The following is a 14,226-nucleotide window of genomic DNA, read 5'->3' as shown; positions in this document are numbered from 1 at the left end:
ATCTTTAGAATTCTGAAGTGTTTTGGGAACACACAGAGGAAAAAATAAAATCTGTTTAAGATTCGGCACAGGGGTTCAGAAGCATAACAGTCCAGGCAAGTCACCACTTGTCAATAATTTTTACATAATAGAAACAGCTTTATTGTTTCTTTTGGTTACGTAAATAAAAATGTTTCCTTGAAAAAAGTTGAAGCATACATAAAATGATGGAGAATAAAAATCAAAGTCAGATGGCATTCCAGCACCTGGAGACATCTAATGAACACTTCCGTAAACTTAACATGTGCTTCTCTTTAAGCACACACACCATTCGCATACAGATAATTTTATAGGAATGGGATGTAACAAATGCTGTTTATTGTGAAGGCTTGCAAAAAGTTACTTGCGCCCTCATCTATTGCCCATGCAAATTCTCTCCCTCAAGCAAAGGAAATGTTTTAACTGCCCAGTATGTGTCTTTTATATACTTTCATCTATGCAGATACACAAATACTCATATAATTATATATATATATATATATGTATATATATATATATATATATGGTCCCGGGAAGGGAGAGTCAGTGATAGCATATGGGATAATATCATCTCAAAGATGTCATAACAACCCGAAATGGGATAATATATACTTTTTTTTTGCTTGGTTAAAATGCCATAGAAACCCCTCCAAGTCAACTGCTGTATCTCTAACTTATTTGTTACTAGATATCCTAATAGGCCATGACATAAGTGTTTCATAATATATTCAACCATTTCCCTATTGATGAGCATTCACTTTTTCATTTTTTTGAAATGAAATTCACTTCACTCCAAGCTCATGATGTTTAAATGAACTAAACTCTATAATACTGATTCAAAGTCTCTAAATTTTACTTTTTCAGTTTGTAATCCTGATTTTTTTTTGTCAGTGATGAACTCGCTTTCACGAGTGTTTAGAAAGTCAACCTAATATTTAGACGCACGAAGGAGGACATGCACTTTCTCTGATTTCAGGTAGTGGCGTCTTTTACTAAGACCTTCTCAATATGGTGGTCAGATCATGTTTCCAGCCTCAGGATCTACATAGAAAATCATTCCGTTGGGAAACTGCTGCTGAAGCAGAAAGGTTCTGGGCGGCTGACGTGGCATCAGTTCACACTGTCTGCCAGCTGTGAGTAACAGCAGGCTGTCTTGATGGGATATGGCAGAAGCAGCAACAGCAGCCGCTCCTGGTTTAGGGGCAAGAGATGTAAGTACTTATTTTCACCATTAACCAAACCAAACTCAAACTGAAGAATGCTAAGGGGGAATACAATTCCCACGAGAGACTCTTCTGGCAGATTCATTTGAGAAGCATTTGGTCTCAACCAGAGTAGAAAGGCATCAAGCTGGCACATGGTTTTCAGCAAAATGAAGAACCTCACAGGGTCTTGTCTTACAAAACAAACTTCAACTGTGGCTAACGCTGCTTTCAAACTCCTTAAAGTGCCTGCATACTGCCGCAGGGGCTGTCCCCTGTGGGATGGCATGCATTGCTAATGTGCAAAGAGAACACGGGATTTCAACTTGCATAAAAATTTTAGGCAGGTTTGATTGTGGGGAGATGGAAGGAGCCCTCAGCAGTTACAGTGTTTGGGGCAGAGAAGGGAGCCTGTTAAATATTTTAAGGAGGATCCAGGTTGGTTACTGACTCGGACGCAATGTGGAAACTTCTGTTCTCAAGCTCTATAGATGACTTGGGGTGGGGTGTCTGCCAACCCAATGACAAATGAAACCCTGGCATGGACCCCTTAGCAAGAAGTGGCTCTACAGTGGCTGTTCCCAAGGCTTCCACCCTGGAAGGCGTGTCCAGAGTCTCTGGTATTTGCAGAGTTCATAAACCATGTGTTTATGGGTTGGTGATTTTTTTTTTCTTTCTGTTCTGTTGAGACCTTTTACTCTGACGTTTATCTCTGCATGACCTCTGCATATCTCACAGATGACCAACAGTGATCCACCCTGAGTGTGGCTAACTGACTAACACAGTTTTGCTTGTCACCTCTCTGCTGGGGATATCTAAGCGAACTATGTGAAAGAGTTTCCTGGCCCTGTGGAGTTTGCTGCCCAGCAGGAGAAACAGATGTTAGGAGAGGACAAAAGAATAGTGGGTGGGGAGTCAGGAGACCTGGAATCGGGTCCTGGCCTCGATCCCAATTAACCATATGGCACTCTGGGCTTCAGTTTGTGCACTATAAAATGAGTGGGCTGGAAAGGATAACCTCTTCAGTAACTGATTCCTTACCTAGTGTGAGCTTTCCCTTGCTGAACAGATTTTCACACGGCCTTAAATTTGCTCCACATCTAATTTGGGAACACGGCTGGGAGGGCCTTTATTTATGAAACAGACCTCACTTATCACCAACCAGGCTTTATCAGATTGTGATTGTTATGTAATAGAAACTTGAAGGAGCCTCCTGGATGGGCCCACTTACGATGTGATATTGGTAGGAGGAAAGGTTGCTTCCAAGAAAGAAGTCCTAAAGGTAGCAATTCCATACGGATTCATCTTAAATATCTGAGTTTCTATTTTCAAATGGTTATTGATCGGGATCAGTTACCTTTTCAACTGCTGCTGATCTTTGAGGGGGAAAAGACACAAAAGCCTGACACGAAGGAAAACAAAAACTGCTTGCAATAGGTTTGATTCACAGGCTACAGCTTGAAAGAAATTAAACTGAGTGAAAAATAAGCCAGGCTGTGTTTCAAATAAAATAGAAAAAATACCATTAAAAAAAAAGAAGAAAGAAAAAAATAGAAAATATCCACCATTGGTGACTATGCAGTGCATCCTTGGCTTCCTGAAATCTATCACCATCAGCTCAGTCAGTTTTGGCCTTGGAAGTTGTGGGAGTTTCATTAACATGTTTTAATAGAATGATGGATAACATCAATTTCTTTTTTTAAAAAATCAATTTCTTTGATATAATTAGTATGCATACTCCCCCCCCCCCCCATCAGCTTTGCCTAGCCTCACTCACAAAATTAGCCACATGGTCATTCTTATGTCCCTCACTACCCTCTCTCTCCTCAATGGCGTAAGTATACTTCCTGACCCCTGAGTAATCCCTTCTCTTGGGCTATGAACTCCATACCCATTGGCCTCCTGGGGGACCACATCCATCAGTCATTCCCTTTATTACCCCATCTCTTCTGTCTCTTGTCTAATTGGCTTTCCACTATAGTGTCTCCCATTTTATACCAACCATCCAACCAATCAGCCCAGTGAACAACCCCTCAGGGTTTCTCCTCAACCAATCAGCCCAGTGAACAACCCCTCAGGGTTTCTCCTCACCGTCTACCCTTTTCAGATCATTCTGCCCACCCTTTGGAATCCAGGGAATGCTTTCAAGTTCTTATAGAAGTTGATCTCTTACTGCATTTTTTCTCTTTACCTCTTCCTCTTTCTTGACATGCTATCGTTCCTTGATTTTCTTGATGCTGTTCTAACTTATATCTTCTCAGTCCACACGGACTTCTTTTTCTCTGCTTTTACCTTAAGTTATTATTATTATTATTATTATTATCATTATTATTTGAAATCTGTGCTCTTCCTCAACAATCTCATCCATATCCATGATTTTAATTATGACTTGGGTGCTGATAACACCTAAATCAAAGCACATACAAATCTTTAGGAGAGAAGCAACATACAAACAAACAAATCTCACCCACCACAAATGTGAGTTCCTGCAGACTTCTCTCAGGAGTTCCTGACTCATTCACTGCCTGAAACACCTCGAGGACATTGTCCGGCAGGCAGCTCCACTTGCCATGGCCACCTCAACTTTCCTTTCCACACAAAACCTGCTTCTTCCAGTTAAATACATTTCAGTCTTCATCAGGGACATCACCAAGCCAGAGCTGTGTAAATTCAACTAACCTCTAAAATTCATTTATTCTGCTTCCTCATTCTCTCTCGAATCTGACACCCACCCCTGCTCACACATGCCTTTCCACCAGCGCTTTAGTTTGGCTCGTATGGACTTTAAAAAGAAGGATGTTGGCAACTGCCTCTTAAGGCTCACCCTGCCTTCAGTCTGGCACTCCCCAAACCATTCTTTACATTGTGACTTGTGTGATTTTTTAAAAATGCTCCTCATAGTATTCAGCAAAAAATCCCAGACCTTCATGACTCATTCCCAGCTTGGCCATACGGACTCCTTTCTCCCATTTTCCTGAATAGGCATTACTCTCTAGTCCGATTGAATATGGTGGGTCACCAGAGCCTGCCCAGCTGAACATCCCCTCCATGTCCTTGTACCTACTGATTCCTCTTCTGGAACCACCCCCATGCCCCAATTTACCCTGTTAAGTGCTAATTATCCATTAAGGTTCCGTGAATGTTTCTATCTCAGGAAGCCTTGCCTGAGTTGGCTGTCTTTCCCGGATCATATAATAACTTTTGTAACAATTATCATATTTTATTAAAGTGATTAATTTACTTGATTTGCCTTTTCAGTTGACGATAGAAATCTAAGAAATAGAATTGTGTCTTATTTCTGTATCCCTAATGCCTACAACAGCATGAGGCACTTAATTGTTGTTCAGTAAACTATTATTGAATGAATGAATGGTGGACAGATGGCTGTCTGGCTTTAAGCTGATATTCTATTATCTCAGTCAACTCAATGGGAAACACATTTCTTTCTCAATAGTCCAAGTGTAAGTTTGGGGAGGATGCTTCTTGGATGTGTCCCTGGGCATGTGCTAATTGCTGAATTAATCACTGTAGCCAGGGAGCTGCAAGACTCTTACTATCTAGGTATGAATTTTGTTCATTGCTAGAGAGAGGGATATGGTCAGTCCCATACATGCTATATAAACTGATAGAGGCAGGGAAGTTCATCACAGAAAAACTGATGATTTATTACCAGAAGCCAGAGGATAGGATGCTCGGCAGGTACAGCCCATGTTCGCCATATTGTGTGCAGACAGTCTAGGTACTGGGGAGAGCTGGGGCTATACTTTGCTCCATGTGGCTGGCTGAGGCAGCTAAGAGAGTCTCTTCAGTCTCAGCTCGTATCACTGCTGTCTTAGTCTGCTCCACCATTAGATGGTGGATTATAAACATATGGGTGGGTTATGAACAATGGGAAGTTATTCCTCACAGTTTTGGAGGCTGGGAAAACGAAGATCAAGGTGCTGGCAGATTCGGTGTCCGGTGAGGGTCTGTTTCCTGGTTCATAGGCGACCTGGGTCCTCTGAGTCTTTGTGTGCACTGTGTCTTCACATGGCAGAAGGGGCCAGGGAGCTCTCTGGGGCTTCTTTTAGAAGAATCCTAATCCCATTCAAGAGAGCTTTATCCTGTGGCCTAATCACCTCCAAGGCTCTACCTCCTAATACCATCTCACTGGGGATTAGATTTCAACATACGAATTTTGGGAAGACACAGGCATAGTCCTCAGCAACTTATTTTTGTATTCTAGGCTCCAACCACACGACACATAAAACCCACTGATGATATGCTGAAGACACAAGCCCTCCTTTGTCTCGGAGCCATTTTAATATCCTTCCTTCTGTGGGGAACACGTTCTCTCTTGCTCTCCTTCCCCTACTTCCAGGCTAATGTACTCAGTTTCTCACCCATTTCCTGGTTATTAAATAGGAGCAGGGACTCTTTTGGGTTCCTTTGGCCTAGTCCTTCTGTTTTATTAGAGAAACTATGTAGAGTCGGCTGATGTAGGAGAAAGCATTTTTATTACAATAAATAATGAACTCGTATTTGTCTCACATGTTATTTGTTGAATGATGGAAATAATTATTTTCACTCTAGGGGTAAGGCTATATACTCCAGTCAGTTTCATTTAATGACATCATTCATTCAACAAATGCCACGGGGACCAGCATGAGGTCATGGTGTCATACTGTCAATGTCATGGTGTTTGCATCTTTAGTGAGAAAGGAAATATTCTCAGGAAGCTTGTACGGAAACTACATCACAGAAACAATGTCGGGAAAGGCAGTAAGTATTTACTCAGCATGCCAGGACTCTCTAATGCTCATTTATGGGATCCTCCCAGAAAATAATGAACTTTGGCCATCTCCCTTGTGATACCTGCAGACATTTATGCTTAGAAAAGAAACTTCTCCATCATCTTGACATGCCCTTCAATGCCCTCCAGAAACTGAAGTTTGAACTTTGTTTTTTGGCATCATAAGTGGCTCCTCTGGAAATTGCCCTGATGTGCTAAATTGAGCATTAGAACAGCACTCCTGGGGATCTTTGCTATATCTGCAGTCACTTATTCCAAACTGAGAGAACAGGGACATGAGCGCCACCAAAATACGTGTGTGCACTCACGCTCTGTGCAGGCAGAGGCTATTTCTGTCCATGGAACAGTGGGCAGAGGAGGAGAACCAGCAAAGTGTTATGCACCTTTGCTGACTAACAAATGGGACGAGGAGAAAATACAGGAATTAATCTTTGAGTTCTTATTTTTATGACTATATCTATAACAGGTTGAATGAACCTATTTACACGAATAGATAGCTTTGAAGATTGTAATCACTGTATTTCCATAGAATAGATTTCTGAATAATTGCATTTTTGTGTTAAATATGTCACAAGGCTGTTCCTAACCAGAATGCTTTTCATTTAAAAAATGTTTATTTGTTTATTTAGAGAGAGAGCATGAGCAAGAATGAGCAGGGGAGGGGAAGAGAGGGAGGGAGAGACAGAATCCCAAGCAGAGGCTCTGCGCTCTCAGTGCAGATGTGGGCCTCGAACCCACAAACCACGAGATCATAACCTGAGCCGAAATCAAGAGTTGGATTCTTGACCAACTGAGCCACCCAGGCACCCTCTAACCAGTATGCTTCCCCGAGCAAAACTTTGACTAGAAGTCCTGTGGTTGATTTTCCTCCACTTGATGACGTGCTCACACTATGTGAGTTTGGTGAAATCTCCTACACTTTCTGGTTTTGCTTTTATTGTCCTCAAACCAACAGACTCTCTACTGATGCCACTGGGTAATGAAAACAATGAACCAAAGATGGGCATCTCTGGGGAAAACACGTTATGAATGTAATGGATAATTACGGTGAGAGAGAGAGGGAAGAATACAAATAGAAACCAATAGTCTCAGATTCGATTCTAAGCCAATAATAAAGAACAGTTAAGATAAAAAACTAAATATGAACTGCAGTAATGAAGAGTCAGTAAGAACGTATACCCTGAAGAGCGTAGAGACTAACTCTACTGCTGTGCTCTCTGAAACAATGACATTAACAACAAGCATTTGTTGAACGCTTCATACATGTAGGTGCTGCGCTAAGTGCTTTTCCTAGATCATGCATGTATTTATTCATCAAATATTAATTGAACACCTATGACATACAATGGGCTGTACATTATCTCATTTAGTCCGCCACAACCTTGTGAAGATATCTATTATTATGCAATCATTTAACAAATGAGGATGCTTAGCCTGAGAGGTTAAGTAATTGGCTTGACGTCTTCCAGCGAGTCATGGAGGTTTTGGGACTCAAACCCAACTCTGACCACAAAGCCTGGGCTCTTGACTGCACCATAGTCACAAGCATGGCATGTCACACCTTTAACAAATGTAAGGAACCTGGAAAGGGGAACGGCAACGATTTTTTGAAAACCCACTTCCCCCTTTAACAATTACTTTGGTGTCTGTCCATAGTTCATTTCATTTCATGCACATTACAGCCCTGTGATGTACTTTCTAGACCTCATTTTAAAGATGAGGAAACTGGGTCTCATAGATAATCAGTGATTCCCCCCCCCCCCCCCCCGCCGAGACACATGGCTGGGAACTGGCATAATTAAACCTAAATCCAAATTTCAATTCCTATTTTCTTTCCGCTGGGCCTTTGTTACTCAAAATGATTGAGGGAAGGAAATTTAACCAGGAAAACATCAGTGGGACTGGGGCTGTGTAACCTGGAGAGAGGGGGCTGAGCGGCATGACTGCTTTCCCTGGTTCAAAGAGTTCAAAGGAGAGTTTGAATCACACATGGTTGTGTTCTACATCAGGAAGGGCATCTTGACTCTAAAATGTTGGGGTGTGTTTCCATAAGGAGCCTGAGGACCCACCTTCATTGGAGAGCCAACTCTTCCTGCCCCAGGTAAACCGAGAGAGTCGCGGAACTCCTGGGCACCCTATAGAGTCTTACGTGGTAGAGAATCTGAATCCAGCCATGGAGCTTGCGGGGGCCAAGGGTCTGCGCTGTGAGTGAGGACTTGGCCTGAGTCTCCCTGGCTTGGATACTGCTTCACCTGCAGGGATGGATGCTTTCTAGAGATTCTTTCCAGCTCATCAGTGTGTGTCTGGATGTCTGTTCTTGTTCAGAATGTGTCTCTCAAACGTTTCCAGTAAATGGCAGGGAGCGATCTGGGGGTGCAGGGCATGTGCATGGAAATGCGTGAGCGTGCGTGCATGTGTCTATTTGTCCTACTGCAAGTGTGAAATTTCTTTGGAGTCTCATGCTTCATAGTAAAAAGTAATACAAATGTGAGTTTTATTCCTTGATATTCAATAATACAATATTTGTATTTGCTCAAACTTAAAAATACACTTTATTTTATTAAAACATTTTTTTTAATGTTTATTTTTGAGAGAGAGAGAGACAGCGCGAGCAAGGGAGGTACAGAGAGAGAGAGGGAGACACAGAATCCGAAGCAGCCTCCAGGCTCCGAGCTGTCAGCACAGAGCCAGACACGGGGCTCGAACCCACGAACTGTGAAATCATGATCTGAGCTGAAGTCGGATGAAACTGACTGAGCCACCCAGGTGCCTCTAAGATATATTTTAAAATGGCTTATAACCTAAAATTGGTGCTTATCCTGTGGCATCCTGCACCATCGCTGGGGCTGCAAGTACTGTGCTGCGGTGTGAGAAGCACTGGGCTGTACATTGTTGAAGTTTCTAATTCTCATGATCTTGCTTTAACTCATTCCTTTTGTCCTATGCAGTATTTGACATCATTTCTCTATTTTCCCCTGATCTCCTGGCTCAATGGGGGTGGGGGGGGGCACTGGATTAAGAACCTGTAGATTTCCCAGTGGTAATAGATACTCAATTAATCCCTTACTAATGATTTGTGCGTAACAGTTCCTAGGCACTTTACAGCATTTCCAGGAAAATAACATTTATTGAGCATTTACTATACGCCAAACATTTTGTAGGTTTTAATCTCATCAAACCCTTATAATACCTCTGTGAGATAGCTTCTGTTATTATCCCCATCTCACAGATGATGAAAAGGAGACAGAATAACTTGCCGAGTTCACGCAGCCAGGAGGTAGGGGAGCTGGAGCTGAGATTCACTTCCCAGGCAGGCTTGTTATTCTGGGGTCACCGGAATAAGTTGTCCTCCTCCTCTGGGGAATTCGGGTCCTGTTAGCCTTGCTGGCTCGGAGAACACCCTGAGCATATTACAGCCCTTTCTTCTCGTTAGTGGCTGTGTGAGTCACCTCAGCCTGTTGGCACTTGGTGTGAGGTCAGCAGTCACAGATCCATCTGCCCCCTGGGATTGGGGGCATCAACAAAATGGGGTGGAGGGTTGGAGAGAGGGGAAGGTGGACCACCTCCGCCAGCCCAGGCTCATAGGGAAGAATGGAGTCATTCTTTTTCTTGCGTGATGTACTTCTTGGCTCTTGGCAGCGGAGGTGGATGTAGGGAGGGCCAGTTTGCAGGCAGCCGGGCAGGTGGCATTTAAAGGAGCTCTTGTACACGGTGTTCCTCGCTCCTGTAGGAACTCTGCTTTGTGCCCAAACCTTCACTTCCCTTGTGGTAAGAGCAACAGCAACAGTCCCGGGTTGGCAGGTGGCTCACGGTGCCCGTGCCAGGCTAATTGTCTCTGGCCCTCGGACCATGCTTTCCTGGCACGCGGCCTTCCTGGTAACTGGAACTGCTGACTGGCACGTGCTGTGCTGAAGGAAGGGGTCAAAGCCTTGGCAGCCAATGACCGGCCGCGGCCACGAGGCCCACATCTCCAAGGCTGGCTCCAGGCGGTAGCTTTGCCGCAGTCAGGGGGCTGCTCTGTGTCCAACCTTTGCCCCTGGACTCATTCTTAGAGTCACAGCCAGGAGATGCCTGCGAGGAGAGCCTCGATGTCTCAGATGTTGTTGGGGATGCAGGTGTGGACATTATCCAGTTATTCCCGCTGTTATGAAGAGGGTTTTTTGTTTGTTTTTATTATTGTGATTTAATGTTCTTTTTTTTTTTTTTTTTTTTTCCCACCTTCCCCTTGGAGCACGTCTCTTAAGCATCTGCGGGGACCTCATTTTAACAAGGCGTGCAGATGATTGGCATCGGTTTCTGTCTCCTTTGTGTCCCACATGCCAGCCCTTTAACCACTCTCTGGTCAGTCCCCTTAACTCACTGCCTCAACGTTCTCTTTTCCTTTCTCTAGAAAGCCTGTCCCAGAGTTTAGTCCTCTATTCAGGAGGTGGAAACTACTGGGTGGAATCTGACGGTTAGACTATTGCTGCCGTCGGTTTAAGGTGTCCACTCATATACAAAGAAACTCTTGACTGAGCTCGTGTCATGTGTCAGGCACCATGCTAGGCACGTGGATTGTCACATGGAATGGAGCCCAGCTGGTCAGTGTGCCCATGGAGCTTCAGGTCTAATGACAGCTGCATTTCCAATGTGCTTGTTCCTCTGAGCCCATGTCCCTGTTAAAGCCCACTCCCACTTTCCACACTGGCTGATGCAAACCCTCCTAATGTTTCTCGAGTCTGTTACCAAATCCTCCCTGATCTCCAGCCAATGGAACTTGGCAGTCCATTCCACAGAGAATTCTCCATATCTGGTGCCTTTATGCACAAGCCTCTCCCCATGTGTGCCCATCTCCACCCCCCATCCCTTTCTCAAGGAAGAGGTGTCCTTCCTCTTAGCGAGTTCACTTTGTGTTCCTATACTCTGGATCCCATATGAGCAGCCTCTTTGGGGATTTATTCCTTTAGAAAGCGTGTTTCCTTTCTCTGTCTCTATGGGAATCAGCATATAACTCTCTTTGGTCTTGTCCACACTACAACAGCTCTTCAGAGCTGAGTGCCCACAGCAGCCCCAGCTTTTGCCCCTTTTCTTCGCATCCAGTCTTCTACATACGCTGATTTGACTTTCAGTCTCCTTTTTCTTACTCTCCACTCTCTGTATGAGTGACTTCTGTGTCGAATACCTCACTCCCTTGACCAGAGTTCTACTGAAGTTGGCCGTGTTATGATCATCAAATCTCCTGGTTAAATCCACTGATGCCAAGAACACTTCCGCCTGTTGCCTTTTTCCACATTTCCCTGAAGTTTGGCATTGTCGACCGCTCTCCTACTTTTGAAGCCATCCCCTCCCCTGGCTCCTGAGACACCACCTACCCCTGGCTGTCTGCCTACCGTTCTGACCCTCCTTATTCTTCTTCATGGGCTCCTCTTCTGTATCCAGCTGTGGGGGTTGGTGTTCCTCAGAGCTCCTTTCTAGGACCTGTCTTCTGATTCTAAGCATTTTTAAGGCAATGCTACCCATGCCTATGGCTTCAATCACCATGTCTCCCTCCTCAGACCTCTCTCTTGAGCTCTAGACTCTTAGTGTCTACTAGTTCTTGACCACTGATTACCTCTGCCCACGGGCCCCTCAGTTAGCAAGTCCGACACTGAAGTCATCATCTCCTTACCAAGCTGGCTCCTCTTCCAAGATTATTATCCCCCCAAAAAAGACAGTGTGGTCCCCTCTCTATGGCCTAGAAACTTGGAATCGTCCTTTACTTCTGTTTCTTCATTTCATATGTTCAACAGAGTATCATTTCATGTCAATTCTATTTTATAAATATAAATACATATATATGTATATATGTATATACATTGTATTTCTCTCCTCTTCTCCATGTTTGGATGTCTACTGCTCCACTGAACTGAAAGCTTCTATAGGGCAGGGATTATGTTATTTATCTTTATCTCCTATGAATATGACAATGCTGAACATATAGTGGATGTTTAATAAACATTTGTGTAGTGAATGAATGACTTCTGGAATTTTCTTTCCAGAAGAGAAGACTGAGCACAGTTAACCAAACTTGGACACTGCCCCATTTTAGCATAACTGTTGCATAGGGGTGCATAATTATTGCTGACATTACAATGACACATTTGGGCATAGCACTGATTAAAAATAATGTTAGTTGATTTTTTTCCTTAAAAATAGCATGTTTATTGTAGAAAAGTTAGAAGAGAAAAAGAACATCATCCACAATTCCATTATCCAGACAAACAGTTACTGTTAATCTGTTGACATAGGACCTCTCAGTTTGTTTTCTAAATTTTCACTTTGAGTAAAGAAATTGGGTCAAGCCTGAGGCATGTCTCAGCCACTGAGTTGTCCTGTACAAGAGTAAGCAGTAATTAAATCATAGTGTACACAGCTTCGTGGCAAATCTGACCTGGATCTAGGTGGGTGTTCACATCCATCAGCACTAATCTGGTGGGTAGAGATTAACAGCATTATTAGCAGTGATGATTCTTTTGTTAGATGTCAAACCAGGGTAGTTATTCCTGTGAAAAGCAAGATTTTTATCAGTGGTCTGGCATTTGGAATGGGGAACAGAGACTGGGAAAGGAAATTCACATAAATTAGCAAGCAGCCCGGGCTCCAATTCCAGTGGATGGTAGGAATGAAGAGCAGGAATCAGACATGAGGACAGGACACGTGGGGGAGGGATAATGTGAAATCTGTAGCTGTTCCAGCATGAGGAAGACTACGGGATGATGCAAGGGCATTGCCAAGGACTTGGGGTGTCAGGACTAATTTTAGCCCACCTCCTGGTGGGGACGAGATGCTAATGTACTGTCAAGCTGGACAAATCTGGTTAGAAACCAGGAGGAATTGAGCAGCCAGGTTGAGAGACTTAGTAACTGTAGATATGTGGGGCTGGTAAAAGCAGGGATTGATAAATCCCAAACCTTTGGAGCAGTGAGATCTATTTCATTCTATGATCTATTTCATTCTATGACCCATATAGCTGTTATATGCCATATGTCGATATAAAATAATTAAAGCTCATTAAAATTAATTTTGGTTGGTGAGTGTTTGAAGAGTTTCATAATAACTCTTGAGATAATTAGAGATGCTTTGGGATGTCACAAAAGGAGCATTTGGAATAACTGGGCTAGATGTTTAAACCAGAGATGTGCAATGAAAGCTAGTAACAGAATGATAATTCTGTAGTTGGAAGAACACTGAATCAGGAAGGAGGACTTGGGGGCTGTTCTCCGCATGCTGTTAAACTGGCTCTCTGAAATCAACAGCAACCACCTTGCTTTGTAGCATTTGGGGGTTTCTGTGTAAAATTTCCCACCAGGGTGGATTCCAGATTACCAACGGTTTAACTACTGGCTCACACAATTCCTGAATATTTAAGAATCAGCTCTTGGAAGCCTGGTGCAAGGAAACTCCCAACAGACCATTGTAATCCTGACCGAGCATCCAGTTAGCTTTGTGATCTTGGGTAAATCAGTTCACTTCTCAGGATCTTAGTTTTATTATCAGTAAAGTGAAGTCACTAAAATAACCTCAAGGTCCCTTCCAGAGTTGGCATTCCAGTAATGTAGCTGGTGTTAAAGGTAGGACTACCATCGTGTCATAAGCCGAAAGAGTTACATCAGATTTTCATGAATGCTATTGTGATGTGCTGGAACACATAATTTGATACCTGGGTCTGTGTCATAATCAAACCTCTTCCGCTTCCTGCTGTTAATGTGTATGTCCTTCGCTAGTATTTCTTTTTAGGAGGGTTAAAAATGGCAGTACAGACAACAGCTCACCAGTGGGAGTAAGAAACCATTACCAGGGTCAGAGAATTCTACACCCAGTTCATTGGCAGGCCCTAGGAGTCGGCTGAGGGTCTGAGACAAAATCCTATAGTTTAGGGACATTGATTGCCTTATCTGACCATGAGATCCACCCAGGTGGTCTTCCCTAGACTAACAACAGGAGAGGTTAACCTGCTCTTGCTTTTTGAAGTCAAGGCCTGTGTCTTTCGTAGTTAAGGGTCTCAAGTCCTGGTACATAACAGGGCCCCAGTAAGTATTTGTTGAAAGAAAGAATAAGTGATTTGAGGCTTTTAGAACAAATTCTGAATTTTTAAAAATTTTTCCCCAGCTTTATTGAGACGTAATTGAAATATAACACTATGTAACCTTAAGGTGTATAACATGATTTGCTGAATTTTAAAATAGTAATTCACAA

General features: G+C 43.2%; 1 protein-coding gene across 4 annotated transcripts in view; it reads left to right on the top strand.

Annotated features, from left to right (window-relative positions):
- SEC16B (SEC16 homolog B, endoplasmic reticulum export factor) overlaps positions 1 to 14,226 on the top strand; it is a 57,907-nt gene that overhangs the window by 2,063 nt on the left and 41,618 nt on the right. For all 4 annotated transcript variants that reach the window (XM_047840279.1, XM_047840280.1, XM_047840275.1 and 1 more), the window contains exon 2: positions 995 to 1,229. The gene's annotated coding sequence lies outside the window, so the exon portion shown is untranslated. The remainder of the gene's footprint in view (positions 1 to 994; positions 1,230 to 14,226) is intronic.

Source organism: Prionailurus viverrinus, chromosome F1 (assembly GCF_022837055.1).
Source record: "Prionailurus viverrinus isolate Anna chromosome F1, UM_Priviv_1.0, whole genome shotgun sequence".
Lineage (NCBI taxonomy): Eukaryota > Metazoa > Chordata > Mammalia > Carnivora > Felidae > Prionailurus > Prionailurus viverrinus.
Note: the sequence above shows the minus strand (reverse complement) of the source record. Positions and strands in the feature narration are given on the sequence as shown.